This window comes from Macaca thibetana, chromosome 9 (assembly GCF_024542745.1).
Source record: "Macaca thibetana thibetana isolate TM-01 chromosome 9, ASM2454274v1, whole genome shotgun sequence".
NCBI lineage: Eukaryota > Metazoa > Chordata > Mammalia > Primates > Cercopithecidae > Macaca > Macaca thibetana.
The window spans coordinates 36,865-54,045 of record NC_065586.1 but is presented as its reverse complement, the minus strand read 5'-3'; the positions used below and the strand labels follow the sequence as shown (position 1 = coordinate 54,045).

The 17,181-nt window shown below is 42.3% G+C and overlaps 1 long non-coding RNA gene across 2 annotated transcripts in view; it reads left to right on the top strand.

Annotated features, from left to right (window-relative positions):
* The window catches only part of LOC126963151 (uncharacterized), a 67,892-nt gene that overhangs the window by 15,905 nt on the left and 34,806 nt on the right, over window positions 1-17,181 (top strand). The window contains exons 4-9 of one of the 2 annotated variants that reach the window (XR_007728964.1): window positions 3,324-3,432; window positions 3,518-3,621; window positions 7,243-7,399; window positions 13,999-14,089; window positions 16,219-16,493; window positions 16,972-17,053. This is a non-coding gene — a long non-coding RNA (uncharacterized LOC126963151). Of the gene's footprint in view, window positions 1-3,323; window positions 3,433-3,517; window positions 3,622-7,242; window positions 7,400-13,998; window positions 16,494-16,971; window positions 17,054-17,181 lie in introns of both variants that reach the window. The other variant, XR_007728965.1, reaches the window with a different exon arrangement.

The following is a 17,181-nucleotide window of genomic DNA, read 5'->3' as shown; positions in this document are numbered from 1 at the left end:
TGCAAAAATCCTCAATAAAATACTGGCAAACCGAATCCAGCAGCACATCAAAAAGCTTATCCACCATGATCACGTGGGCTTCATCCCTGGGATGCAAGGCTGGTTCAACATACGCAAATCAATAAACATAATCCAGCATATAAACAGAACCAAAGACAAAAACCACATGATTATCTCAATAGATGCAGAAAAGGCCTTTGACAAAATTCAACAGCCCTTCATGCTGAAAACTCTCAATAAATTCGGTATTGATGGAACGCATCTCAAAATAATAAGAGCTATTTATGACAAACCCACAGCCAATATCATACTGAATGGGCAAAAACTGGAAGCATTCCCTTTGAAAACTGGCACAAGACAGGGATGCCCTCTCTCATCACTCCTATTCAACATAGTGTTGGAAGTTCTGGCTAGGGCAATCAGGCAAGAGAAAGAAATCAAGGGTATTCAGTTAGGAAAAGAAGTCAAATTGTCCCTGTTTGCAGATGACATGATTGTATATTTAGAAAACCCCATCATCTCAGCCCAAAATCTCCTTAAGCTGATAAGCAACTTCAGCAAAGTCTCAGGATACAAAATTAATGTGCAAAAATCACAAGCATTCTTATATACCAGTAACAGACAAACAGAGAGTCAAATCATGAATGAACTTCCATTCACAATTGCTTCAAAGAGAATAAAATATCTAGGAATCCAACTTACAAGGGATGTAAAGGACCTCTTCAAGGAGAACTACAAACCACTACGCAGTGAAATAAAAGAAGACACAAACAAATAGAAGAACATACCATGCTCATGGATAGGAAGAATCCATATCGTGAAAATGGCCATACTGCCCAAGGTAATTTACAGATTCAATGCCATCCCCATCAAGCTACCAATGAGTTTCTTCACAGAATTGGAAAAAACTGCTTTAAAGTTCATATGGAACCAAAAAAGAGCCCGCATTGCCAAGACAATCCTAAGTCAAAATAACAAAGCTGGAGGCATCACGCTACGTGACTTCAAACTATACTACAAGGCTACAGTAACCAAAACAGTATGGTACTGGTACCAAAACAGAGATATAGACCAGTGGAACAGAACAGAGCCCTCAGAAATAATACCACACATCTACAGCCATCTGATCTTTGACAAACCTGAGAAAAACAAGAAATGGGAGAAGGATTCCCTATTTAATAAATGGTGCTGGGAAAATTGGCTAGCCGTAAGTAAAAAGCTGAAACTGGATCCTTTCCTTACTCCTTATACGAAAATTAATTCAAGATGGATTAGAGACTTAAGTGTTAGACCTAATACCATAAAAACCCTAGAAGAAAACCTAGGTAATACCATTCAGGACATAGGCATGGGCAAGGACTTCATGTCTAAAACACCAAAAGCAACAGCAACAAAAGCCAAAATTGACAAATGGGATCTCATTAAACTAAAGAGCTTCTGCACAGCAAAAGAAACTACCATCAGAGTGAACAGGCAACCTACAGAATGGGAGAAAATTTTTGCAATCTACTCATCTGACAAAGGGCTAATATCCAGAACCTACAAAGAACTCAAATTTACAAGAAAAAAACAACCCCATAAAAAGTAGGCAAAGGATATGAACAGACATTTCTCAAAAGAAGACATGCATACAGCCTACAGACACATGAAAAAATGCTTGACATCACTGGCCATCAGAAATGCAAATCAAAACCACAATGAGATACCATCTCACACCAGTTAGAATGACAATCATGTAAAAGTCAGGAAACAACAGGTGCTGGAGAGGATGTGGAGAAATAGGAACACTTTTACACTGTTGGTGGGACTGTAAACTAGTTCAACCATTATGGAAAACAGTATGGCGATTCCTCAAGGATCTAGAACTAGAAGTACCATATGACCCAGTCATCCCATTACTGGGTATATACCCAAAGGATTATAAATCATGCTGCTATAAAGACACATGCACACGTATGTTCATTGCGGCACTATTCACAATAGCAAAGACTTGGAATCAACCCAAATGTCCATCAGTGACAGACTGGATTAAGAAAATGTGGCACATATACACCATGGAATACTATGCAGCCATTAAAAAGGATGAGTTTGTGTCCTTTGTAGGGACATAGATGCAGCTGGAAACCATCATTCTCAGCAAACTATCGCAAGAACAGAAAACCAAACACCGCATGTTCTCACTCGTAGGTGGGAACTAAACAATGAGATCACTTGGACTCGGGAAGGGGAACATCACACACCGGGGCCTATCATGGGGAGGGGGAAGGGGGAAGGGATTGCATTGGGAGTTATACCTGATGTAAATGACGAGTTGATGGGTGCTGACGAGTCGATGGGTGCAGCACACCAACATGGCACAAGTATACATATGTAACAAACCTGCAGATTATGCACATGTACCCTAGAACTTAAAGTATAATAATAATAATAATAAAAAAAAAAGAAGACTGTAGTTAAATCAGAGGCCTATCTCTAACACCGATAGCTTACTGTGGATTTGAACTGCTCCAGAGTAAAACTTATAATGAAGTCCTGTTAACAGACTGAAGGCCTTTCCTAACCACAGATCTCCTAATAGAGGAAGGACTCATCAATTACAGAAATATGTCATCAATCTAGGACAGGTGCAAAGGCACTCTGTAAGTGTGGAAACTGGAGTCCTCCCCTCCCACATGGGAGGAAAATTCAGTTTCAGGTCAGCTAGGAATTGAGTCTTAGTAAAGACGTGGGAGGAAGTTCTCCAGCCGATCAGCTTTCCCCAGCGTGGAAAGGACCACAGCAGGGACACCTGAGCTCTCCAACAGACGTTCAACGCCAAGGGGTTCACAAGTGGGTACACCTGTGTGGAAGTAAAGCTGTTGCTTATTCTGGGAGTCGAATCCGAGGCTGGGGGAGGTGGGCGCGGGGCTGTTTCAGCGTTGGCGGAGGGCGGGCTGAGTCACTGTGTGTCTGATCTTCCTCCTCGCGTTTCTCCTGCCACCCTGATCCCGCCTTAGCCATGAGAGAGATCGTGCTCACGCAGGCCGAGCAGTGCGGGAACCAGATTGGTGCCATGGTTGGCAGCCGGGGCTCTGAGGGCTCAGCTCGGGCATGCCGGGTGGCCAGGGAAGATGTTGGCAGTGGTTGGGGCGGGGGCGGGTCCTCTGCATTGCGGCCCCTGGCCTCCCTGCTGGGGACGTGGTGGGACTGGGTGGCTGGTGAGGCCGCTGGGGTGGACCCTAGGGACACAGCGGCCTAGGGATGGGGGTGAGGATGGGGGTGGGAGAGGGGCTGGGGCTCCGTGACTTAGCCCTGGCCTGTCTGGCCCCTCCCCTCTCTTGCAGTTCTGGGAGGTGATCTCTGATGAACATGCCATCGACTCCGCTGGCACCTGCCATGGGGACAGCCGTCTGCAGCTGGAGCGCATGGAAGTATACTACAAAGAGGCCTGCGGTGAGAGCCCCGTCCTTCCCCCACCGCCCTCCTGGGAACGTGGTCCTCCCCTCGCTCATGCCCTCCCGCCCCACTCTGGTGGCAGGTATGTGCCCCGCCCTGTGCTGGTGGATTTGGAGCCAGGCATCATGGACTCTGTGCGCTCAGGGCCCTTCCGGCAGATCTTCAGACCGGACAACTTCATCTTCGGTGAGCTGTGGGGGAGGACTGGGGTGAGGTTCTTTGGCCGCCCAAAATCTAGGAGTGCCCCAAGGTCATCGCGGTGGGAATTGTGGAGTCAGGGCCCCCAGAACACCCTCCTATCCTCCGAGTGGAGTGGCTGCATCTGCCTCCTAAACGGGCTTTGGGAGGAAGGCCCAGGTGCCTCTTCAAGGTGAAGAGCTACTGACTTAAACTCCCTGCAGGGAGCTGAGTTGGGGCCCTGGATACTGAGTATCAACAGTATCAGGATGCCACCGCCCAGGAGGAGGAGTTTGAGGAGTATGCTGAGGAGGAGGCCTAGAACTTTCCTTTTCTAGGTAAAGGGGGGAAGCAGTGTGGATTCTTTACTGTGTTCTGACTGCCATGTGTCACTACGCACTTGTTCGTGTCTTCACCTCTCCTCCTCCTGCATTTTAAAGCATTTTTATAGTATATGATTTTGCCTAATAAAGTATCCTCATAGCATCTGGTTTCACCTCCACCTTCTTTTTATGGGCCCTCTGGCTACTGCTGCCAGATGCACATTGTTGTCCTGCAAGGCTGAAGCTGTCTGGGTTTGTTTCATGCCCAGGAACAAGCATTCCAGTGGCTCCAGGAGGGGTCGGCATAGGCTGTGGACATGGCAGGCAGGCTTCACCTGAACTTAGGGATGCCCTGGGCCTTGGCGGCTACGTGGTGGAAACCTGTTCTGAAGGCAAGCCTTGGCTTATCCCATGTTCCAGACTTCTAGGGGACCAGCTCCCCCTCTGTTTCTTGAACTCAAAGTGGTCAGTGACCCTGGTGGGCAATGTCCCCAAAGTCCCATCTCAGGATAGGCATGTGGTCAGGCTCTGAACCAGCAATGGAGGGTGGGCAAGTAGGACCCCAGCTGCTCCATCACCATGACGGCCTGGGTGTGTTTGTGTGACCTCATTCTCTTGAGGTGGGTATGGGATATCTGGCAGGGACTAGTGGGCAGAAATCAAGCCCAGTGTATACTCACATGCACTGACCCCTATGCAGAAGGGGATTAGGTCCTGGGGGCCATAGATGGTGGTTGCTGGGCCTGTGTGCTCAGGGCAGCCTCTCCAGAGGCACAGATGGGGTTTCTGAACAGGACCTGGGGAGACGGGCAGGTGCTCACAATGCTGCTTCCCCCAACTGGCAACCAGTGAGAAAAACGCCCGAGTGGAGGTCGGACCTGCCCAGTCTGGAGGCCTGATGCTCTCTGGAAAGGTGGCTAATGCGTACTGTCTGTGTCTCCCTGTCCCCCTCTCCAAAACTTCAGGGCAAAAATAACCCAAGATTGTCAGGATGAGACTGGTGAGGGTGGCACCTTTGGGAATAGGCCCTTTAGCCTGGCAGAGTCTCCTCCCCAGGCTTCTTGGGGAGCCTGGACTTCAAAGCCTGCTTTGGGGAAGCTGTCAAATAAGAGATGTGTGTGTGTAAGCTGGGGCCGGGCAGCATGCACGGACAGTGCTCTTCTACCTGGCTCTTGTAGAACTTGTCCATGGCCTGTGTGATGGTCTCTTGGTAATTCCCACCCCCACCCCCATCACACAGATAAGATGAAGCCAGCATAGCCTGGGGGTGGGCCGATGTATAGGTTCTACCCCAGGTCCCCTGGACATACCCACCTGCCTTTGACGTGTCAGGGAAACAGGTGAGGCCCCTTTTTGTTCTCTGAATGTTGGCAATGGTCTATTGCAGCCAAACGGGAACAGGCAGGCAGGAGAGTGCCTCATCTCGAAAGAAGTGGCTCCTGGGAGCGGGGAGAGGTCCCTCATACTCCCCCAACCTGTTCTCGGAGCAGGAAAAGGAGCCTCTGTGACAACCCAGCTCAGTGGCTCTCACTGTCTGAGGGGTGTCCTTGCCCAACCCAGGTGCACACCCATCTGAGATGGCCTTGCATGGACCTGGTTGGGAAGGTTCAGCTGCAGCAACCACTGGAACCTGCCTACACCTAGTGTCTCCACTCACGTGTGGGGCTAGATGCTCCCCCCTCCTGTAGTGGTACAGCCAGAGTGGCAGAGGGGGCAAGTCACTGCTGCAGTTCCCACCTGGGTCTGAGTGAGGGTCAGGCTTAGTGCCCATGTGTTTTCCAATTACCTGGTTCCATCTGGGTGCTTCATGGACAGGATTGTGCTTTTCCAGGCCTCTTTTCCATATGCCAGCTACAGGCCCAGGTTTCCCAAGTTTCTGGAGCCCCTCTTCCAGCCTGGCAAGCATGACATGTTGTAGGGGAAGGACATCAAGCCTACAGGCAGCAGAACCTGTCTGGGTATGTTCTCTACCCCTGGAGGCCCCTGGTTGTTTACCTTTTTGGGTGAGAGTCAGCTTAGGTTCTCAACATTCTTGTAGGACTTCAGAACTGTACAGACAGGGGCCCAGGAGGGAGCAGGGGCTGGGACTGGCAGCTAACCAGTGTAGTGGGGGTTGTAGGGCTCAGTCTGGTCTTGCAGGAAATTCAGGGAGGCTTGGATTTGCTGAAGCTCTAGACAAGCTTGGGCTTGGATATGGAAACAGCATGGAGCTGGGGCTCTATGCATGCTGGAGTCTAAGTATTTGCACCCTGGTGCACCCACAGGTGTTCCCCACCTGGAGCACAGCTGTGGATAGAAGCTGGGAGAGCTGTGAAGGGAAGAGGAGGAGGCGGGAGTCTCAGGGCAGCCCCAGCAGCCAGGCAGGGCCTCTGAAAGTGAGAGGCAGATCCAGCCTGTTGGCCACTTAGCAGCTGCTTGGCCAGCTGCAGATCACCTGACCTCTGCTCACCAGTAAAGGGGGGTTGCAGAAGCAGTTTCCTTCTGGGACTTCTGAATCTCGAAGGGGCAGCACGCACCATGTGCTGAGAAAGCGCCGAACTCAGGCAAGCTTCTCCAAGAACACCTCATCAGATTAACATCCAACCTGTACAGGACACCATCGAATCTCCCCATCCCTCATTCCAACCGAAGAAACCAACCTGTACAGGACACCATCGAATCCCCCCATTCCTCATTCCAACCAAAGAAATCAACCTGTACAGGACACCATCAAATCTCCCCATCCCTCATTCCAACCAAAGAAAAGGGAGTCTGTGTCCTAGGGGAGTGAGCACAGGCCTATCTATGCAGTGGGCACACGGCCCCGGTTGGGGAAAGGCCCTTGGATACATGCTGGTTTCACCAGGGTCTGTGGGTTGGGTTTGGCCTGGACCCCTGGACTCCAGGAGGCCGGTAGCCCCTTGCATGGGACAGGACTGGGCGGTGGGTGGGAGGGCTGAGCTTTGAGGGAAGCTATTATTTGGCCTCGTGGGAAGTGGTGCAGTGGTTGGTGGCTCAGTTTTGCAGGACCTGGGTGATCACCCAAGGAGTGAAAATTGCCTTTTTATGAGAAATTGCCAAAATTGATGCAAGCTCATCAGTTGAAAAGGTGAGTAATGCTGACAGGCGGCTTCACCTGCCCCTTCCCCACAAGTAACTGGTGTTCAGAGGTGGATTTGGTTCCTTCCCAGCCTTTCCCCTTTGCATGTAGCTGTGTGCACGTACTTTTGTGTGTACACACATGTTCCCTGGAGGGGTTACTTTTATTTTTTTTGGGGGGGGGATAACTAGTGAGGCAGCCTGACACTTGCTTATCTTTTCTTTTAAGTGTGGAGTCCTCTATGGAGTGGGCATCGGGGACATACTAGCTGGCCTCTGCCAGCTGTTTGGCTGCCCCAGTTTCCGCTCTTCACAGACATGCTGGCCACCTGGTGTGACATTCAGTGGCCTTGTTTGCAGCTAGTATGATGAGACAAGTGGATCAGGTACGTTATAAAACTGAGACAGCACACAACATGCAGAGGGAAAGGAATAATGACCGTGTGTGTACTGCTCTGCTAAAGTCCACATCACATGACTGAGATGACAAACATTTTTTCACCTAACATTTGGGCCCTGAGAAAGGGCATTTATGTTTTACTTTTATTTATTACAGAGTTAGAATAAATACTGCCAGGCTTTCTTTTCTATTTTCCCCAACTCCCACTTTACCCCTCAAGTTTACCTACCTCAGAGAGAAAGCAGAGCTCGCCTGGTTAATGAGAGCCTGAAATGATTTGAGCCAGGTCACTGTGTAAAGGTCATACTGCTTCTGTCTCCTTGTACATCACTTGCTCAGCTCAGATATTTCATAGCTCCCTGTACACAGGTAGCTGTGTTACACTCCTAGCCTGCTTTCTTGGCTTGATACATGCCTGAGAGCATGTGGGAGCACTTAAGGTCTAGGGTCATGGGAGGACTGTTCTGCCCATGCCAGTTCATCTCTCCAGCTCAGCCTGCATGCGTGCCTTCCTCCATCTGATTCCAGAGTAGGGGATGGGAGGTCTCACACTGACCTCCAGCTCAGCCTGCATGCATGCCTTCCTCCATCTGATTCCAGAGCAGGGGACGGGAAGTCTCACACTGACCTCCAGCTCAGCCTGAATGCGTGCCTTCCTCCGTCTGATTCCAGAGCAGGGGGTGGGAGGTCTCACACTGACCTCCAGCTCAGCCTGCATGCGTGCCTTCCTCCATCTGATTCCAGAATAGGGGATGGGAGGTCTCACATTGACTTCGAGTTTATGTGACTTTTTCCACCTCTGCTTTCCCAGACAGCCTCTGCTGTGGGACTTGTAAGGAGATATGTGAAGTCAGTATCTACTTTCCTTGTGTGGGTGTTTTATAAATTAGAGTCCTGGAAGGGAATAAATGTTAGAGGTACTCCAAACCCCTAACATCTAAACATCTAAGCCTGGTCCTTTTTTGGTGGTAAAATATATACAACATAAAACTTACCATTTTAACCATGTTTTAAATGTACAGTTGAGTGGCATCTAATATAATGTGTTGTACAACCATCTCCTTTATCCATATCTACAACTTCTTTATCATCCTAAACTGAAACACCATCCCCATAAATAAGTGTTTGAATATAAGACTGATGCATTTGACTCCATAAAAATTAAAACTTTATAGGCGAGAAAAATGCCTCAAAGTCAAAAGTCAACAGACTGGGGAAATAGGTCTGCAACATACATGACAGACAAAAAGCTAATTTAGGTTTTGTGTGTGTGTGTGTGTGTGTATGTATATATGTGTATATGTATATGTGTATATATGTGTACATGTGTATATATGTATGTATGTGTATATATATGTATGTGTGTGTGTGTGTATATATATAGCTATCCTAAATTATTAAAAGACCAGCAGCCAAATTGAAAAATGGACAAGGGATGTAAAGAAACAGTTCAAAGAAACATGTAGATTTTTAAATATTTGGTAATTTTTTTACTGTGGTAAAATATGTACAACAGAAAATTTAAGTACATTAAGTAGAAATATGTTGTTGTGCAACTATCACCACTATCCATTCCAAACCTGTGTTATCATCCCAAAGTGAAACTCTGCATCCACAGAACAATAGCTCCCTGTTCCCTTTCCCCAGTCCCCTGGAAACCACATCCTACTCTCTGTGTCTATGAATTTAACTGCTCTAGGTATGTTATAAAAGTGGAAAGCATAGAGTATTTTCATTTTTTGGTTTTAATCTTTTCAAGGTTTATGTTGTAGCATGTATTAGAATGCCTTTCCTTTTTAAGGCTGAATAATATATCATTGTGTGTATTGATCATATTTGCTTATCCATTCGTCTGTACATGGACATTTGGGCTTTTTCTATCCTTTGGCTCTTGTGAATGCTGCTATAAACATGGGTGTGCAAATTCCCACTTTCGGTTTCTTGGCGTATATACCCAGATGTGGAGTTACTGGATCATATGGTGATTACTGTTTTCCACAGTGGCTGTGCCACCTTACTTTCCCACCAGCAGTGTGCAGGAGTCCTGACTTCTCCACATCCAGCATTTGCTGTTTTCTGGGGCTTTGTTGTTTTGGTTTGCTGGTGGTGGTTTTTCTTGATGGCAGCTACACTTATATGTGTCAGTTGGTATGCATTGTGGTTTGGATTTACATTTTTCTCATGATTAGTGATGCTGAGCACCTTATACTGTGCTTACTGGTCATTTGTATATCCTCTTTAAAGAAATGTATATTTTAAAACCTTTGCTCATCTTTAAATTTGATTGTTGTTGTTGCTTCTGAGGTCTTTATATAGCCTGGATATTAATTACTTATCAAATATATAATGTGTGAATATTTTCTTTCCCTCTGTGAATTTATTTTCAATATATTGATTGTATCTTCAGATACATAAAACCTTTTCACTTTAATGAAGTTCTTTTTATGTATTTTTGTTGTTGTTGTTGTCTGTGCTTTCACTGTCATATCCAAGAAATTACTGTTAGGTTCTGTGTTATGAAACATTTTTCCTACATTTTCTTCTAAGGGTTTTATAGTTTTAGCTCTTACAATTAGATGTGTGGTCCATTTTAAATTAAGTTTTTTATATGGTGTAAAGTAAGGGTCCAACTTTATTGTTTTCCATGTAAATACTCATTTTTAACACCATTAAAAAATATACTGTCCTTTCCCCATTGAATAGTTTTGACTCCCTTGTTAAAAATCATGACCATACTTTTTGGTTCTTTTTTTCTATTGCATTGGTCTTTATGTCTGTCTCTATGCTGGTACAACATCGTTTTGGGCACTGAAGCATTACAGTAAGTTTGAGACCAGGAGGTGTTAGTCCTCTAACTTTGTTAGTTTTTAAGATTGATTTGGCTGCTTGGGGTTTTTTGAGATTTCATCTGAATTTTAGAATAGGTTTTTCTATTTTTGCAAATATTGGAATTTTTATAGTGATTTTATTGAATCTGTAGATGACTATAGATAACAAGGGCATCTTGACAAGGTTTTGTCTTCCATTCCATAAACACATGATGTCTTTTCATTTGTGTCATCTTTAATACTTTTTTGCAATGTTTATAGTTTTTGCTGTACAGGTTTTTCATTTCCTTGGTTAAGTTGGTTTCTAAGTATTTTATTCTGATGCTATCATAAATAATATTGTTGTCTTGATTTCTTCTTCAGATAGTTTATTGTAGAAATACAACTGATATTCATGTGTTGATTTTGTATCCTGCAGTTTTGCTGAATGTTATTTATTGCATCTGATAGTTTATCTCACAGAAACTAGAAGATTTTTAATATATAAGATTATATAATCTGTGAACAGAAAATTTTACTTTTTTAAAAATTGGAACATCTTTTATTATTTCACTTGCCTTATTGTTTTAACTAACTAGAACCTTCAGTACTATATTAAATAGAAGTAGTAAAAGCAGATATCCTTGTTTTTGTTTTTAGGGTAAAAGTTTTCAGTCTTTCGTTATAATGTTAGCTGTGTTAGCTGGGTGTTTTTTAAAATATAACATTATGTTAAGGTGTTTTATTCCTTTTTATAGTTTATTAAGTATATTTTATCATGAATGTGGGTTAAATTTTGACAAATGCTTTTTCTTTGATTAAGATGATCACATGAGGGTTTTTTCTTCTTTATGTTAATGTGATATTACACTGATTCTCACGTGTTGGAACATACTTTTATTTCAGGAGTCAATTATATTCATTCATAGTGTATAATCCTTTTAAAGTACCACTAAATTTGAATTGTTGGTATTTTGTTGAGGATTTTTGCATCAGCATTTGTAAGGGATGTTTGTAGTTTTCTTATGGTGCCTTTGTCTAGCTTGGTGTCAGGGTAATACTAGCTTAATACAATAAGTTAGAAAATATTAACTCCTCTTCAACGTTTTGAAAAAGTTTGAGAAAAACTGTTGTTAATTTTGCTTTAAACGTTGGGTAGAATTCAACAGTGAAGGCCTCTGGTCTAGGCTTTTCTTTGTTGCTGAGTTTTTGATTACTGATGCCATCTTCTTGCTGAATCTCTTTGCTGAGTAGGTTTATTCAACTTTTCTGATTCAGTCTTAGTAGGTTTTTTGTTTCTAGGAATTTGTTCATTTTATTTAGGTTATTCAATTTTATTTGTTGTAAGTTTTTATTTCAGAATTAAATGTATGTATTAACATTTGTTATGTTCTCATAAACTTTGTAATACATGGAGATTTGTGGTCCACATGAAAGCCAAAAGAGGCTTTCATTTGTAAGCCTGTACATGAAAATTATTTTGAAGCATTTAACCTTCTGTTTTAATATTCCAAAAGTCTAAATGAAATTGAGATTTTGGGCCGGGCGCGGTGGCTCAAGCCTGTAATCCGAGCACTTTGGGAGGCCGAGGCGGGCGGATCACGAGGTCAGGAGATCAAGACCATCCTGGCTAACATGGTGAAACCTCATCTCTACTAAAAATACAAAAAACTAGCCGGGCGTGGTGGCGCTGCCTGTAGTCCCAGCTACTCGGGGGGCTGAGGCAGGAGAATGGCGTAAACCCGGGAGGCGGAGCTTGCAGTGAGCCGAGATCCGGCCACTGCACTCCAGCCTGGGCGACAGAGTGAGACTCCGTCTAAAAAAAAAAAAAAGAAATTGAGATTTTGGTTTCTGAGATGAAATCATGGCAGGTGATTGAGAAATGCTTAAAAATTAACCAAAACTTAAAATTAAGCTAAAGTTTACCTTCAAGATTCAACCTGAATGAGTCGCCTGTATTGCTGGTAATAAAAAGTGTTTAATGGTATAAAAGCAAACTTTAGAGAATGTTTTTTTTCCCCAGTTGACATCTAAATTGAAAGCTGTGATTTTTTTTTTTTTTTTTTTTTTTTGAGAGGGAGTCTGGCTCTGTCGCCCAGGCTGGAGTGCAGTGGCGCGATCTCAGCTCACTGCAAGCTCCGCCTCCCGGGTTCACGCCATTCTCCTGCCTCAGACTCCCGAATAGCTGGGACTACAGGCGCCCGCCACCACGCCCGGTTAATTTTTTTTTAGTAGAGACGGGGTTTCACCGTGTTAGCCAGGATGGTCTCCATTTCCTGACCTCATGATCCTCCCTCCTTGGCCTCCCAAAGTACCCGGCTGAAAACTGAAAAAATTTTATGGCCTTGTGCACTTTTTACTTTAGAATTCCAACTTTTTCTAGTCAAATTTTTTCCAAACAGATTCCTGTGTATTTGAAAGACAAATGATTTTTTTAGTTGAGATGCTTAAGCAGTTTTTAAGAAGTTAAAGCTGTTGTGCCTATTCTTGCTTTGAATAGTTTATTTAATATAACTACATTTTAAGAGTTTGATTGTTAAGTTCCTCTAAACTTTGGTTAAGAAGCAGAAAGCATTACATGAGATTTTTGACATATGCTTTCAAGGAATCTTAAAAATGTTAAAGGTAGGCCGGGCGCAGTGTCTCAAGCCTGTAATCCCAGCACTTTGGGAGGCCGAGACGGGTGGATCACGAGGTCAGGAGATCGAGACCATCCTGGCTAACATGGTGAAACCCCGTCTCTACTAAAAAATACAAAACACTAGCCAGGGAGGTGGCGGGCGCCTGTAGTCCCAGCTACTACAGAGGCTGAGGCAGGAGAATGGCATAAACTCGGGAGGCAGGGCTTGCAGTGAGCTGAGATCTGGCCACTGCACTCCAGCCCAGGTGACAGAGGGAGACTCCGTCTCAAAAAAAAAAAAAAAAAAAAAGCTAAAGGTAGAACTATTTAATTTAACATAAAATTGAATCTTTAATTATGTGTTTGCATAATTTGAAAAACCGTGTCTCACAGCTTTTTTAATGCCCAAGTATGATACATATTTTCCCTTAGTAAGACGAGGATAATAATTGTAGTTACCATGGGCTAACTATATGCCACATGACATGCTAAATTCTTTATGTATATTTTCTTCTAATCTTCAGAATTGTCTAATAAGTTTGGCAGTTTTATTGTCTCCATTTTTATAACCATTATTCTTGATTCATTAGAGTCTCATTATTTTTCTGTGCTTGATTCTTTATGTTTTTTCATGTGTTTTTATTTCTAATAATAAACATGTAGAAATTTGAAATTAGAAAACTGAGATTTAAAGGTGGAATGAATTGTCCATGGGACACCCAGCTGTAAGATGCAGAGCCAGGATTAAAACTGGCATCCGTCTGATTCTAAAACCTGTGATGGTAACTGCTATAATTGCAGAAAAACTTCCTTGATCATTCTACATGAATTAATTTATCTGTCTCTTCTCTCATACTTCATTTTTGTTCTTAGTACTCATTACGACTTGAAGTGCATGTGTAAATTTTTTTTATAGAGATGGGGTCTCACTTTGATAATCATACATGTGTATTTTTAATTTGCTATCTTTCTCTCTTGCTTTTTCATTCACTGTTCTCCTAAAACAATTCCAGGCATTTGTATGTGGTTTGTAGGTATTGGTTAATACTTAAATGAATGAATGTAATTAGTATATTCTGTACAGCATCAGTGCATGTGTTATTCAAGATGTTATAGACTTTGTGTTTTTCTCTTTATATTTTTCTTTCTATATTGCAGTAGTCCCCAGTCTTTTTGGCACCAGGAACTAGTTTCATGGAAGACAACTTATCCATGGACTGGGCAGCGGGATGGTTTCAGGATGATTCAAGTACATTACATTTATTTCATATTGTATTATATTGCATTATAATATATAATGAAATAATTACATAACTCACCATAATGTAGAATCAGTGGGAGCCCTGAGCTTGTTTTCCTGCAACTAGTCAGTTCCATCAGGGGGTGATGGGAGACAGTGGCACCCAAAATGTGGTGCTTATGTCCAGTTTACTTCGTAATCTTGTTTTGATTGCTGTCACTGCAAAAAAAAAAAAAAAACAAAACAAAAAAACAAAAAAACAAAAAGAAAAACCAAAAAACCCTGCTTCACAAAGACAGGATTTTGGAAATGGAAGCAGGAGTTTCAGTGATACTATTGACAAAGAAATGTCAGTGCTCTTGTGGAGAACAGCAATGGCTTCACTATCCTTACATTTTACATAACATTTTCTATTATTGGTCCTTCTCCGTGTTCTTATTTTTTTTTCTGATCTTTCTCCTTTTAAATGGTACATATAATCATGTTATGTTATTTCTAAATTTTTTAATGCTTTTCAATGCCTGCAGGTCTTTACTGAATATCTCTATAATCATTTAACTCCAATTCTATTTTAATAGCTAAGCTGCCTATCTGGTATTTCCGTTGGTTATTATACCTATCACAAATTGATAAATCTGAAATTCGGTTCTATAGATAATTTTCTTGTAATAGTTTAAAAATATGTGCGAAAATTATTTGAAACTCTTCAAGAAGTATAAGGATCTTCAAAAAGTTCATGGAAAATGCACATGGAAAAAACTATGCATAGATTACAAAAATATTTTGCACCTAAATAAACTTGTGCTAACTTGTTATAACATGTCTGAACAGGATCTAATTTGAGGAATTATAATAAGGAAACTAAGACAGCAATTTGAACAGAGATCCTATTAGAGCAACATGAATCCTGCTAAAATTAAAGCAAGAATAAACATCAAATTTATGGTAATTTTGGGTGAAAGAATAGTAAAATCACTGATTCTTTAAAACAATTTATGAGGACAGTGTCCCCCAACATTCACAAGTTTCCAGATGAATAACTCATTTTAAGAAGCGATGATAAGATGTTGAAGATAAAGCCTGCAGTGGCAGACAGTTCACATTAATTCACCAGAAAAGAAATTAATCTTGTTCATGCCCTGCTTTAGGAATGACAACAGTATAAACAACAGTCAACACCATAGCCATCTCAATTGGTTAAATTTACACAATTTTGAAAAATTTTCCACTCAATAGATTCAAAAACTCTTGTTCCTAGATCAGCAGCAGACAAGAGCAGAGCTTTCAACTGGAATTGTACATAAGTGTAATCAAGATCCTGAAGCATTTCTTCAAATAATTGTGTGAGGAAGTCAAACACAGCTGTTCCAATGAAATTTTCAAGACAAAACACAATTAAAACAATGGCTACCAAGAGGTGAAAGTGGTCCAGTCTCAGCAAAAGGTGACTGGTCTGGAACAAGGCTCATAGTAACAGTGTCTTAGGATGCTCAAGGCATTTTGCTTGTTGGCTTTCTAGAGGGCCAAAAACAAAAAACCCAATAACACATGCTATTATGAGAGTATTTGGGGAAAGTTAGCCAAATCTTTAGAAGGAAAATTTCCAGAAAATTTCACCAGAGAATTCTTCTCCACCATAACGACGTTCCTCTTCATTCCCCTCATTTAAAAAAAAAGAATTTTGCCAGGGTTTCCATGGAAAATTATTAGGCATCCACCTTTTATTCCTGATTTGGCTCCCACTAACTTCTTTTTCTTTTCTGATTTTAAAAACCTTTAAAGGAGACCCATTTTTCTTCAGTTAATAATATAAAAAAGACTGTCTTGACAAGGATAAATTTCCAGGACTTTACTTTTTGTAGGGATAGACTAAAGGCTGGTATTATTGCTTATAAAAGTGTCTTGAACTTCATGAAGCTTATGTTGAGAAATAAGGCTTATATATTTTATTTTTGTGTTTTACTTTCATTTTTTCACAAACTTATTGAAGTCCTTTCATAGACCCTAATTCTCTTCTTGAAGGTATATCAAGCTGAAAAGTCCTTTCTGGTGAATGGAATGTGATGGAAGTGACCATGTGTGACTTCTGAGTCTAGGTCATAAAAGATTTTGCCACTTATGCTTTGTTTTTTCCTAAGCCACTCACTCTGGAAGAAACCAGCAGCTATTTGGTGAGAACAATCAAGCAGCCCTACAAAAATATCTATGTGGAGAGAACCTGAGGCCTCAATTACAAACCCCACCAACTTGCAGGCCATGAATGTTAGCAAACTTGAAGGTGGATCTTCTAGTTTCGGTCAAGCCTTGGATGACAGCCCCAATTGAAATCTGACTGTAACCACATGAGATGTCCTGAGGCACAACCACCGTGATAAATTGTTCTTGAATTTCTCATATACAGAAACTCAATTAGGTAATAAATATTGTGATTTTATGCCACAAAGTTTTGGGGTTACATGTTATGAAACAATAGATAGCAATTTCACTCTTTCAACATCCATTTTATTTTTTATACAATCATGCATTTTTAATGATGGGGATATATCTTGAGAAATGCACCATTGTGTAATGTGATTGTTGTGTGAACTTCATAGAATGTACTTACCCAAACCTAGGTGGTATAGCCTATCGCAGACCTAGACCTATATGGTATAGCCTATTGCTCCTAATCTACAAACCTGTACAGCATCTTACCATGCTGAATGCTGTAGGCAATTGTAACACAATGGTCAGCATTTGTGTATATAAACAGAAAAGGTACAGTAAACATATGGTATAAAAGATTTTAAAATAGTACACTTGAATAGGACACTTACCCCAGGTGGTCTACTAATTTTCATGGTGACATGAAGACTCCACTGAAATATATTCTGCACTCTCCCCTGCCATAGGTGGCAGCCTTGACTATGTGCACCGCGCATGAAGGTCGCCTTTGCCTTGCTTTTCCTGACTTGTCAAGTGCATGATGATGTGGTAAGTCAGCACAAGAGCTTAACTCTGTTCTCTTTCTATCGAGTTCTGCAGCTATTTATTCTGAGTTTGGTACCTAGACTTTGTAGACCCCATTTCGTTGACATTCCTGGTAGAATCAGGCCATCTTC